Below are 14,629 nucleotides of genomic sequence, written 5' to 3' on the forward strand. Positions count from 1 at the left end.
TTTCTTGGGACACCGCCCCCATGTTTATTTCTGTTGCTCATTAAGATCTTATAGCCTTCCATGCATACCTCTGCATTCAAATGCATTCATTATGCTAACATCCAAGTGGTTTTTTGACACACCCAAGATCTGTATAGTGTTCCACTGATTTGAGTTCCGTGCACCTTATTATTTACACTGCAGACATTAAGATGAGTCATCCTGAGGCCCCTTGGTCCTTCATTCAGAAAATTATCAAGAAAGACAAAAAATAATGGCAAGAAGAAGACCACGTTAGTTTCTTGTCTGTTATTGTCTTGTCTGTGTGGCTATCTCCACTTTATCCATCAGCAAGCTAATGATAGTACATGCATGTACCTGTCATTATAATCCATTAGTCCATTAGTCCTGCCAACACTTTTCACATTTTCCTTTCAGCTGTGCTTCTGAATGGTTACTTGTTATAACATCTTTATTTTAAATGCTTGTTTCTCAGTTTCTGTGTGGGTCATGAGTCATTGACCTGGCAACCCAAATCAGAGGCAGAGGCAAGTGTGCACAAATGACCCTGTCTGGATCTATCACTTGTCCCTGTGCTCACCCAAATGAATAAGGCATTTGCTGATACCACAGAAAATCTCTCTTTTTTAAAGCTTAATGTTGGCAGATATGCTAGTACTCCTCTCAGGTCATCATTTTCTCAAATAAGTCCATTGGTCTTAATCAATACTTGGCAACTACCCTTGATCCTGTTTTGTTTTCTTAGTATACGTGCTTGCTGGCGATGTCACCTCTTGGTGAGGTGTTCATTGATGTAGGTCCACTTTAATATCCTTCCTTGTCAAAAGAGCACTTGCTTCTCATTTTGTTGGTAAAGCAGATTATTATTGCTGGTGTCACACCTTTAGTTTTACTGTGGATCAAAGTCAACTATCTGTTGCTCATGTGAATCTCTTTTGGCCTTGGAGGTGTCAACTCCAGATTCTCCAGATTTATGATCATTTATTTCTTTTACATGTTTTGATTTGTTAGTGATTGAACCTCTGGCAAAGATCTATTATCCCCTTTTGTTGCACAATGATTGCAATCTTGACCAACATGAAGTAAAGAGAATCAACAGAGTGATAACAGGAACTCGGCTTCCGGGACTTTCCCTCTTACAGTCCCTTCCAGTCCGCTTCTTTGGCAGCGGCAGCATGAAGACAGTGGTTTCTTGAAAAGTTTTAGTTTAATCTGCTGCGATGGTGGTACACGTAACTACTAGAAAATTTTGTTGAAGAGTTGCTTGCATAGTCACTGTTGATGCCGTCTCAGCTACAAGGGGAAGTTTAACAGCTCGCCTCATCATAGGCCATCTCTGCAAGCAAACCTGCATCCAGAAAAGAAATATTAAGTTCTGGCAGGCTTCAAGTTTTTTCAAACTTGACTTCTTGAAAAAGGGACAACTCTTTTCCACAATAAATGGATGGTTCCTTTATAGTTCATGGTGTGAAACGGAATGCTGTTTTTACTTGCTATTTTATCTTTTTCCTCTCTCAACCAATATACTGTAAGCACTGAAAAGATAATCAGTTTTAATGTGTTTTAATGTGTTTCTTTCCAAACAAGATTCACATTCATGAACCTGATGATAACTCTAATAACTTACTCTGAAGAAATGCCGGTCACCTTATGTACTGTATGTACTTTTCTATTTTCTTTCCAATGTGGGTAGAGTAGTACTCTCCTTTGTGATTGTCAGGTTGTCCAGAGGAATGTTCACAATATAAATAATACATATTCAGTCACACTTTTATTCCAATAGATGCAACTGCAGTATGTGCTACCTTCTTCATACTAGTGTCAATTTTAACAGAATGACACATTTCGCAGCATTAAAGGTCCCATATTATACTGTTTTTCATCAATTTCACACAGCTGTCAGAGGCCCAGCAACACTATATTCGAAATGCATTGCCCCAAACCCATCTGTGGTCCTGAATTTCAGCAGTCTAAAAGTCGCTCTACTGTGAGCAGGCTGTTTCTGTGCCTTGCTTTCCTCATTCTGAGGGTTGGTAGGCTCAGGGACCTTTAAAAAATTAACCTGTGACCCCTTTAACAGCGTAAATATCAGGACCCTTGCCACTGCTATTTTAACCATCCAACTTCGACCAGTTAGTTGTGGTCTGTATTACATGTATCGTACCAAAACTTACCAATTTCCGCTATCTTCAGTTTTTTTATAGTGCTTTTTCCTTGTGTTAATGTAATGGTTTTATGCTGCTAAAATAACCCCTTCCTTTAGGACAATAATTATCTGGACTGAACGTGATATTTAATGGATAAAAAGAAAATTCAGAATTCAGGAAAGATTTATGCTACTAGGAAGCATTGAACTTATATCATAGTTTGTCTGCATTATCATGTTACTACCAATAACAAAACTTTTTAATCCTGCTGAAGCTAACTGAAATATAGCAACCCAGCTCATAATTTACTGAATGAAACTACAATTTTAGATTTTCAAATTGGTCCACCCTAGAGATTGAGTCACAAAATAATAAAAAGGCATTATATGGTCTGGGCAGCTGAGATCAGTCTAAATAATTGTCCTTGCAATGTTGACTGTAGATGTGGCATTGTAGCTTTATATTATAGTAGTGTGAACAATAATGGCAGAATCTTATGGATTTTGGGGAACACACGAGGTAACAACTTTGACCAAGTTATAAATGTGTCGACCTTCAAACCCCTCAAAGCAGGGTGGGAAATCATCTTTTCAAATGTGAACATATCCCAGCCACTGACAGATAAATATTCAAATCTATTAACCATTCAATGAATGGGGGCTGGTGCTAATCTCCCACCCTGCTGCTTTCATGGTGCATCAATTTCATTTAACACTGGCTCAACAGATAAGCATGCCATGTTTCTCTTGAACATGTCAGTGATTTTTCTGTTTCCAGAAGTACAAATATCTTTGTTCTCCTGTAGACATGTTTAAGGATCAAAAGAGGCTCAAATGAACACAGGGGTTCTTACCTCATCTCAAAATCAGGAATTGAAGCTGTCAGGACACCAGTTTGATCCCTCTCTGGATCGGTTTTTATTGGTTTTTTCTCACCATAAAGAAACAATTTCAGTCATCCACTGGCTGCCATGAGTTCGTGTTTGCACTGGCCAAGTCTTAGCCTCCCTTTCTGCAGTCCGAGGGAGGTGAGCTGCAGAATATTTTGCCACAATTGGGCATGCTGGAAAGGAAAAGCTTAAAACAGGGGTACTCAAAAAGATTTTTTACAGTGACTCAAAGGTCCGTGTATTGAGGCAGGTCAGGCCTCATGCAATAATACTGTTTAATATTCTATATACAGTGGGGCAAAAAAGTGTTTAGTCAGCCACCAATTGTGCAAGTTCTCCCACTTAAAAAAGATGAGAGAGGCCTGTAATTTTCATCATAGGTATACCTCAACTATGGGAGACAAAATGAGAAAAAAAAAAAAAAATCCAGAAAATCACGAAGCCACTCCTTCATTGCCCAGGCGGTGTGTTTGGGATCATTGTCATGCTGAAAGACCCAGCCATGTTTCATCTTCAATGCCCTTGCTGATGGAAGGAGGTTTTCACTCAAAATCTCACGATACATGGCCACATTCATTCTTTCCTTTACACGGATCAGTCGTCCTGGTCCCTTTGCAGAAAAACAGCCCCAAAGCATGATGTTTCCACCCCCATGCCCCATGGGCCTGGACATGTACTGGCTTAAGCAGGGGGACACGTCTGGCACTGCAGGATTTGAGTCCCTGGCGGCGTAGTGTGTTACTGAAGGATAGCCTTTGTTACTTTGGTCCCAGCTCTTGCAGGTCATTTCTTCACACCAAGCTGCTTACCTATTGCAGATTCAGTTTTCCCAGCCTGGTGCAGGTCTACAATTTTGTTTCTGGTGTCCTTTGACAGCTCTTTGGTCTTGGCCATTGTGGAGTTTGGAGTGTGACTGTTTGAGGTTGTGGACAGGTGTCTTTTATACTGATAACGAGTTCAAACAGGTGCCATTAATACAGGTAACAAGTGGAGGACAGAGGAGCCTCTTAAAGAAGTTACAGGTCTGTGAGAGCCAGAAATCTTGCTTGTTTGTAGGTGACCAAATACTTATTTTACCGAAGAATTTACCAATTAATTCATTAAAAATCCTACAATGTGATTTCCTGGATTCTTTCCCCCCATTCTGTCTCTCATAGTTGAAGTGTACCTATGATGAAAAATTACAGGCCTCTCTCATCTTTTTAAGTAGGAGAACTTGCACAATTGGTGGCTAACTAAATACTTTTTTGCCCCACTGTGTGTGTGTGTGTGTATATATATATATATATATTCAAAACAACAACAAAAACACAAACTAAAATAAAATGTAATTTCCATTTTGACACATTAAAATAGTTGAATAAAACAAAGTTTCTAAGTCTCTAAGTGAGAACTCTGTTGCTTTTTGTTGTTGTGTCATAGATGTGACAAGAATCCTGCTAGTAGGTTGATATGACGATTTCAGTGCATTCATTTTTGTTGTTCTTACCTCTGAATTTTGAGGAAATGTCTCCTCAAAATTCCTATGCTTCGTCTTATACTGCCGTTTCAAATTGGAAATCTTCATCACAGCTATAGTCTCCTGGCATATTAAGCACATGGGTCTTGTGCTAGTTGGAGGAGAATGAATGCACATTTTTTAGCCCATTCTTTTTCGAATTGCTGATTTTCACTGTCTTTTCTTTTAGCAGTGAACTTGGAACACGCCATTTTCGTGCAATGTAGAGGCTCCTACAGCCGGTAAAATGTCAATATGCGAACTGCTCCAAAAAACAAAAGTGAAAGTTAAAAATTGCGCTCGCAGCAGTGAGTGACCCACTAACACTTTGTCTGTGTATCGTTGGCATGAAGACAAGTCCTGGTATACACGTGCCGACCCAACCAATACACGTAAAGGCTTTACCCTGATTATCTTTATAATAAGAGTGCCTTACTCAAATTTATTTGATGAATGTAAAAGGTCAACACGTGTACTGGATCTGTAAACATGGAAGGGGGAAAAAAGATATTTTACACAATTTTTCCCTTACTTACAGAATTTACCATCCACCAGCTGAATTCAAGTGTCCTTCTTTTATTGAATTACGATGGGCCTAAAACTAAGTCACCATAAAACAAATTTGATTGAAACATGACAGAAACGAACTATGAAACTCACTTGATTTGTTTTTACACACTCACCTCTGGTTTGGATGAAATAAGCCTTTAGCTCACAAAGTAAGATGTGAAAATATTCCAACTCTATACAACATTTTAGCTGATAAGCGACTCTTTCAGTCCTTTGCCACTTCATGTCTGTGTAGTTTTCTTGTACCAGGAGTTAGGGTGACCATATTCTGAATCCCCAAAAAGAGGACACTACTATGTGGGGCGGGGAGCAAAATTTTGAGGGTTTTTCGGGTCAGGTCGAGTGTTTTTTACGCACTTCTAACTCAGTTAAATGCATATTCTGAATTCCCAAAAAGACACTTAACCAGGCCTCTTGGAGATACTGAAAAATACTCACACAAAGTTGCGTTTATAAACAATATATTCATTTATCTAAAGCATTTCTCCTCAACAAAATTATCAGTCACATACAAATATGGTCTGTAATAGTTCTGTATAAATATTCAGATTTAATGAAAATACAATATAATAACTCTCTTCTAAGTCTAACAAATCTTAGAAAAACTGAGGTAATACATTCTTCAAAATAACCTCTCTCGTGTCACTTATGTAAGAATATAGATAATGCCTCAAAACATGTTAATTACCGGTAAACAAAAAGAAAAAACAAGAGGTAGCCTATTTTTCAATGTTTAGTTAGCCCGTTCCTCAAAATAATGTCTCTTATTATGGCTAATGCAAAAAATATAAATAATGCCTCGACACTGAACAAAAAGAAAAAGAGAGGTAACGTATTGTTTAACGTTTATTTTTCTTCAGTCTTCTTGGCCTTCCTCGTCTCCCTGGTCTGCCTTGTTTGCCCATGCATATTTTGCTGAAGAGCTTATTTTTCTCAGCATTTTCCGATTGCTCATCAAATAAGCATGAAAGTCCTTGCAAGACATTTCTTTGAAATTGTATTGCACAAATAGAAGCCCCTTCAGTGACTGAACAGACAACTTGTTTCTTTCCTTGGTCCACTGGCTCTGCATAAGTGAGAAAACCCTCTCAACATTTGCATTGTGAGAAGGAAGGGCAAATACAAACTGTGCAACCTTCAGTAGCTCTGAATAACATGCTATGCTTTTGGGCTTCTCAAAATATTTGGTCCACTTCTGGTGCACTTGCAGGCCTTTGAACTCTCCATCACTAATGCCGCTTTCAGTGAACTTCTTGAGATTGGTGACCTGATCAAAACACTTTGCATCATCAATTGGCACCCCCTTCTCTCCCAGGTACTTGATGCAGGCTTCTACATCCTTCCACTCTGGTGGCTGACTCAGATCCATCCACTTGAACGGGGTGAATTCTTCCATGGGCTTCATCCACTTCTCTAGATACTGCAGGCATGCGCTGTACAGGCCTTATACATCAGCTCAGAACTGGTCACATTCCTTATCGAGTCCACCTGTGCGCTTCTGTGCCAGTAGTCCCTTTACCTTCAAGGACATGAAGTTGTTTCTCATGCGTTCCTCAAGCATAGTGTGGACTGTGTGCAAGATGTTCCTCACTTCCACAAAGGAATTGTTTTGATTTTCCATTTCTTGAATGTGGGAGTGGAACACACTCATGAGTGAGTGCGTGCCAGAGGTAAATCTCACTGAAGTCATTTTCAAAAAACTTCCTGATCATTACGGGTGGTTTTTCCTGAGACAGAAAGAATGACTTTAATGCTGGAAACATCTGCAGCAGCCTCTCAATTCCAGGGAATAATGACAGCCATGGTGTCTTGCAGTGGGAAAGGAGTCTTCTGTATTCATTGTCAACAAACTCACAGGACTCCTTCAAATTTTCAGTGCGCACTGTGTAAATGTGGAAGTACTGGTAGATTTTGAACATGATATTCTCTATTTCCACATCAAGTGTATCTGCACCATGATGAACACAATTGTTCAATATGTGTGCTGACGACCAGCGTCTTGTTCTGCAGCAATCTCTTCATATTTGCAAACACATTATTCCCCCCTTCATCACGTCTGATTCCTCCAAAATTTGTGTTGAAATTGTCACCAGTAAATGCAATACATTTTTCAGACAAATAGTTTTTTTTCAATGTGTCAATCAAGTATTGTGCAATGGTGTCTGCAGTCTCATTGGGTGTGTCTTTTAGCTCTGTCAATGTTGATTGTACACCACCTTTCTTCCAGTCAAAGTACTGTATTATTATTATATGGTGATATCTTTACTGCCCCATGGTTACTTCCATCAGTAGCAATGCCACAGTATTGTATTTCTTTGAGCACCTCCAGCGCAATTTCAACAGAGTGTGGCAATATTACACTGTTGACAATGGCCTCTGTTTTGGTACGTGCGCTTGAGAATCTTTTTGCTGTGTCTGAATCTAGGAATGCCTTTTTTAGCAAAGTACTGGTGCGCAGTCCATTGACCTGTAGCTGCTGTGATGTTTGACAGTATGAAATGCCAAAACGCCCTCAGCAGCATTGACCATGTCTTCTGCTTTGCCAGGTTGTACAATATAGTTTTGCAGAAGAGCTCTCCCCTTGCACAGCGGTTCTGTGCTTTGAAGTGGCGATATGGGCTTGTAGGTCGTTAGAGCCTTTGTTTGCCACAGACACATACGTCCCAGCTTTGCAGACAGTACACTCTGCTTCCCATTTTTCATGACCCTGGCGAAAACACGGGTACTTTTTTTGCATCTCATCTGTAAAAGTGCATTTGCGTTTCAGCATTTCTCCCTTTTCTTTCGCTCACCGGCAGACAGTGCATGTGTGCGTCGCGTCAGTGGCTTGCTTAGAACTGAGCGGAGGGGCAGAGCAGCAAAGAGCACTGATGCACTGCACTGTTTTATAATGAATGAATACACGTTCTGGGGTTCGGCGTGGAACTCTGCCTCTCAGAGTGTGTTTCCAAATGAACCATTGAACGTGTATGGTAAATACAATGGTCTGTGATGCGAAGATAAAGTACACGCTACACAAACTCAAAACCCCGGACATTTGAAGGATTTTATAAACTCCCCCGGACAGGCCGGACAGTCCCCCAAAAGGACATTTCCGGGTAAAAGAGGACGTATGGTCACGCTACAGGATTCATAGTCCTAATCAGAGCTGTTGTAAATCACGTCTTTATTGTATCTGTGGCGGCACAAGGTGCGTGCTCTGGGCAGCACTCTGTTAAGAAATCATTTTATGCCAAACAACGCCACCCTGGGGGTTTCACCCAGGGACCTTTTATCTTTTAAAGGACAACTTGTAAACTAAATAAGGCGTATGTGATACATACCGGTCAGGCAATCATGGTTGGCACGGTGTGGAGCAACACGATCAGCTACACAGCAACCAGCAGCGGACAGTAAGCAGCACACAACCAGCAGCGAGCAACGTGCGGCCAGCAGCAACACCCAAGCGAGCCGCTGAAATAAAATAACCACCATGAAAACAACTGGAGGGACAGCGTGAGACCAGACTATAGTCGCTGCTGGCAGCCTACCTGCAACCAAGCGAAGGCGGAAGTGAAGGGCGCCAGGAAGTGACGTGACCCAGGCTCCGTCAGACAAGAGGACAACCAGGTGCCCTATGCCTGCCTTTATAAGGTGCTCCCTCACAGTGATTGGCTGGAAAGAGCCACACAGCTGAAACCCATCAAACACTCCTTCATACTGCTACATATCCATGGTCTTCAAACTGGCATCTGTTGGCCTCTGAAACGGTGTTCAGTCTCAGAGTTTCCAGTGCGGGCAGACTCCCATCAGCCAATAGTGCCACTTAGCAAGTAGCTCAGTTAGCCCTGGAGACAGCTACAGCAAATAGTAGCAAGTCTAGTATGGTGAACAACACTAAGCGGCTATATAGTTCAAAGGCTACCTTCGAATCTGGCCATTTCTCACATCTTACGCCTTTAAATGATATAAGTAGATTTCCTGGGATGTATTCAGATAATTCAATTTGAGCTGTTGACTTGAACTGAACCTGAATCAAAGCAAGGGGAAAAGCCAGTTCCTTCCCCTGTGATAATACTTTCCTAATGCAGTGATATCATACTCACCTTCCTGGAGGTTTTAATGTCTCTCTCTACAGCAGACACACATGCCAGAACTGTGCTGGATCTTGGCCGCAACTGCCTGAGTGGAGATTTAGTGGCTTGTTGTGAGTTAGAATGGCTCACTTACATTGTCCTCTGGCTGATAGAACGGTCCTCATGTTTTGTCCCTGTATTTAACCTCCTAACCTGCACAAACTACAAACTCTTACATGTACAGGTTTCAACACCTGTTTCAAGTGGATTAGGTTTTCATAAAATAATAATTCACTTTTTCCAGCAAATAGCTCTTTCACCTAGTCAGAGGCACGTATTTGTCGGACTTAACCCTCACAATCTATGACATCATAATCATCATATATCTTTGTAAAGCTAACTTACCAGCTGCTAGTGTGCAAATCCAAATCTTTTACAAGCAAATAACCGTGTCACTTTGTCACCTTTTACTGCAATTTATCTGAAAATCAAAGCCATGTCTGTGTCACAGCCATGACAGCATAAACAGCCGTCAAAAAAAGAGGCATTGACCTGAAGTGACAACTGTACTTATTTCATATGACAGCACACGTTAACAGTTTCTTCACAGAATAAAAAAAGTTGCTGCAAATTTTCATGAAGATTCAAAGCAAGCAGGTCCTTTCAAAAGAAGACATGGTGGCATTTATATTTGGTTTCACTGAGTTGGCTTGACCTTGACTCTTGTGTTTTTGTTAAGGGATTTGCAAAGAAAAATGTCATCCACTTACCTATTTGTTGAGCTGTCCTTTCATATATCAAAACACAGAAGGGAGATCTGCTGTAGGTAGGACAACTTCAAGGCAGATGTGACAAAAACCCCCTATGACATATTGTGTAAATCATTATGCATTAAAAAAGCCTTATGCTTAGTCATCCATCACCATTTTACTGGCTTGCATTGCTGGTCTCTTCCACTAACCTAATAATGTTTGAGTGATAAACCTGTCCAGTCAATCCCCAGTACATAATATTAATGATATCAGAGATCCATCTTGAATGTATTCTGGAAGTAATGGGCTCAGAGGTGCATGGCTATTTGATTTTTTTTTTTTTCTAGCACTTCTTTGATTTAATCATTAAGCAATCATTGGTGAGATAAAGGCAGACAAGTGAGAAATAACAGAAGTGACATAGAAGTTAGAAATTATATCCATGAGTTGGGTGAAAGATATTCTTACCCGGAGCGAGGGTATTTGTGCATTTTGACATATGACAAGTGAATTGTTAAAGGACACCATTCTGAGAAAGGAACAGAGGGTATAGTACTATTAAAAACATTAAAGATGGAGAGCAGGGGCGCCGTTAGCTCAGTTGGTAGAGCAGGCGTCCCATGTACAGAGGCTTTGTCCTCGCTGCAGTGACCCTGGGTTTGAGTCCTGGCCAGGGGTCCTTTGCTGCATGTCACTCCCCCTCTCTCTCATCCTGGGCAATGTCCATGTCCTTGGGCAAGATACTGAACCCCAAACAACTCCTGATGTGCTGGTCAGCATGGCAACCACCGTTATCAGTGTACTAATATATGAATTGCTGTAAGTCGGTTTGGACAAGTACATATACATAATTTTGAGGAAAAGGGAAACACAGAATAACATCTGTTATCCTGATTACAAAATAAACAAGAGAATTATGGAAATATTTCTTGTCCAATTGTGAATTTCATTAGAGACACATTAGGGCTAAATAAGCAGACTAGGTTGGTTTCATATCTCTGTATCAGTTTATAATAGTCAAAAACCAAAAGCTCTTCCATCAACCTAAATCTGCAGATGGTGCGTTCCTTCTAAACCATAACAAATGTGTGTTCTCTCCCTGTAAAGCCTTCTAATGTGTCTGTACAATACACTCTTGCCTTTTAATTCTACTTCATTGTAGCAGAAACATATCCATCTGGGGGTTTCTGCCTTCTTTTATATCTCATGACCTACAGTCTCCTCTAGGGGACTGGACCCTCCTAGCTGGCTTCCTTTCCCAGTCAGCTTGAATCTGTATGAATAAAGGAGGACCCCATGTGTATTTAACTAAACAGTATGAGCCTACGCAGTTAAAAGTCTCTGAACAGCTTGTGCAGCATTATCCAAGTGTTTTGCAATGATTACTCCAGTCCAAATAGCTTATATGTACTTCATTACCTCTAAAATTGAGCCCACTAACAGCTGTTTTATTTTGAAAGGATGAATAGTCATGTGCCTTGTTGCCAACAGTCTTGAGGGACATTGCATACTTAGACAGAGGAGGGATGCACACAACCGTTTATACTTTAATAAACAGTAAGCTACAAATAGGACATGGTGGGAGTATATTTACAGGCCTTTTTTGGATGCCAAACTGCTTGGATTATGCTACCCAAGCATTTCCTGATATGATGGTCATATTATGGTTATAGCCTGTAAAACAACTAGGGCCAAAATCACTTGTGTTGTTTGTGGCCAGATTGAAATGTGGACATAACCCGCTGTGTATCTGGTGTTTTGATTGCACCAGCTAGGCTTTAAAGTACCATCAAACGTGGCTTTTACACATGAGGTGAATACCACCAGAGTGTTAACGGCAAACTGCAGACAGCCGACAGCCTCTAAAATGATTATCAGAAAATGGCCAGTCCTCATGAAAAGGGAATGTTGACCAAACAATGGCCTTTGCATTACAAACCATGAAGAAATGCTTGAGAATCACATTTTAAATTTGACCTAACAGCATCACTTTCACTTTGGCTGAGAGTGAGTGACCAGTTTCTGATCTACCGTTTTAAAGAATGACACCACTCTCAGATTTGTCTGTTACATTTTAGGGGGCCAGTAGTTTAACACAAAGACTGAAAACAGGAGTCTGGCCCTTGTATAAAGATAACAATATGTGTTTACCAGCACCCTGAAATGTCTTGTTATATCTCATATGTTTATCATATGTGTTTTTTAATCTGAGCATTTGCTAGACAAGCAGCAAAAGTGTCCAAGTTGTCCACCCAAGAATGTCTGACTTCCTATTGTCGGGACGCTAATGTGCAAAGGGACACATGTAGCCAATTTAAGGTGAGATCACACAAAGGCACAAATTGCTGCAGGTGCTAGCATTATCTACCGCCTTTCAGTTTCCCGGCTCCAGGCATTCTTTCTCGTGTTTCATATGCTTGAGAAAGAATTGCAGTGGCTGTCGGATTTATCCCTGAATACACCAGAGATTTCAGAGACAGCCAGTGATTACTTGACAGTTATTTTCACTGTGACCAGCCATACAAAAGAACATAATACAGCGATGCCCTCCTGTCTTATGTTGGACACAATGGCACAATGTACAGTTATTGCTCATTTATTTCTCCTCTTTCTTCTTATTGTCGATGGCGAGACTTACCTGCAGCTGCAGTCTTGCTGACTGCCGGTCTGAGTTGCTTAATCAGTTCAGCTACGCATCTTTTTATTCAGAGTTGGTCATTTTGGCCATTTTCAATAGAAAGGAGCATAGCTAAAGGGTAGACATGTAGAAGGGAATGAGTGGCTTAGCATTTTGTGTACAGTACAGGCTCTCAGTGTCACATGCAATGAGACTAGGTTACCATCACAGCATGCAAGATTTGGCAGACTGACAAGTGGTGTCTTTGGTCACACTTGGAAATGACCATCAGCACTGTCAACAGCATATGTGGTCCATGATCATCTAAAGATATTAACACAGTGCCATTTTGTATATCTTTATTCTGTTTCTACTCATAAGTTATAAAACAAATAAGGTGATCTCCATTTTAACGTTCAGAGCCAAGGACAGGAGTGTTGTCTATTTCTTCCTAAAGCTGCTCGGTCTTATGTCTTTTGACTTTTAGAGCATTACAAGATTTTCACTTAAAAATTGCAAAAAAATTGTGTGTTCTGTGGTGCCGTGAAATTACTGGGTTTATCATCAGTCTCATGGAAAAGGTAATGAAAATATTGAATATATGTTTAAGAGATATTTGATTATACTCCAGAGTTTGTGATGGAAGTAAGTTGATTTTTGTGTTTGTACAACTCCCACAAAGTGTCAGGTCTTCTCTCTAGCTGTTTGTGTCAATTTCAGGAGTCATATTCGCCTCTTTATACTTTCATTGTACTAATAATTTAATCTGATGAATTTAGTAGTTCTGAGCCACGACCTTGTGTATTAGTAGCTTGTGAAAAATTAGATTTGCCAAAGTCTCTAGGCTACATGTGTTTATTCACTGTGCAAGATACATATTTAATCAACATTTGATAAACATAAGTATTGGATCAGACTCTGCTTTGGTAGTGGAGAAACCCAGAACATACAAACAATACCAACATGAACTCAGGGGGAAACATGGTCAGCTCACCAGTGACCTCCTGGACTGTCTGTGCTTGTGCAGGTGTAGCAAAAATCTCCAAACACCTCTTCAAACTTGAAGTGCTGAAATGCCAGAGAGGTGCAAGCTTCAATCAGTGATGGGGCAAGAATCAACTTGTTCATATCTCTCAATTTAAAAATAGGTGTGTGTGTGTGTGCGCGCGCACGGAGGCAGACTGTAGTAAGAGGGAAGCCGGCCTTATATGATGTACAGTGGGAGCACAAAAGTGTCAATGTCAAATCTACAGATATCATCCAGCTTCCAGGATATAGTCTAACATTTGGGAATTAGAATTAAAATCAATAAATTTACGATCAGACATATGATAGGGAGTACAAATAAGCAGGACCTACATGTAACTCCACCCACCACAGTGGGGTTAGAGATGCGCATAGTATACAACAGAAGGTTAATGGTGAACCTCCTCAATGTCCTGTCCAACCGGGGAGAGACCAGGCTGTAAAGGTCTGGCCTCGCAGAGATACAGTCTGATAGCAGGTAGTGGGCGAGGTGGAGAGATCGTGGCACTGTTGGCCCACCCAACGTCCCTCTGGTGTTTGAGAAAAACTGGCCACAGTCATCAATGCTGTGTATAGAACACAGTGTCCAAGCAGCAACTGCCAAGCAGAGAGAAAGAGAGAGCTGTTTCATTCACTGCGATATTAAACATCTCATTAGTAGATTTAAGTGTAGCATAGGGAGAGAATAGAGATGAAGAGGCTGGTGCTCCTTTAGCACACAAAAGTCCACAAGTCTGTATTGTTCTGTGTTGTGTGATGAGTTTTAATGGCAAGTGGAATCACACTCCTTCTTAACTCCGTTACATTCCCCCCCACTGATCTCCACTTGCCCATAAAACCATACCAAAAGAAAGAAATGAGACTGGACTGCACATTACCCAAACTACAAACATACCAGGCACAATAACATCATATCAAGAGGAGGAAATGGACAAAAAAAAAAATAATTCAAAGTGTACAGTGCTGCTAATATCACAGATACCAAATACTCCAGTCAAGAGACTATTCCTGAAGAATTAGAATGAGGAAGGTTTGCAAAGCCTTCCGACACCCATAGGAAAAACATGCCCATATA

At 40.7% G+C, this 14,629-nt stretch overlaps 1 long non-coding RNA gene across 1 annotated transcript; it reads right to left on the minus strand.

The window, feature by feature from the left end:
• Positions 1–13,369: 13,369 nt before the first annotated feature.
• Positions 13,370–14,101, minus strand: LOC115592801 (uncharacterized). Its single transcript, XR_003986223.1, has 2 exons — positions 13,888–14,101; positions 13,370–13,596 (listed from the first exon to the last, which is right to left on the minus strand). It is a non-coding gene; the product is annotated as an uncharacterized LOC115592801 (long non-coding RNA).
• Between the last annotated feature and the right edge of the window lie 528 nt (positions 14,102–14,629).

The sequence above is a fragment of the Sparus aurata genome, chromosome 1, assembly GCF_900880675.1.
Source record: "Sparus aurata chromosome 1, fSpaAur1.1, whole genome shotgun sequence".
Lineage (NCBI taxonomy): Eukaryota > Metazoa > Chordata > Actinopteri > Spariformes > Sparidae > Sparus > Sparus aurata.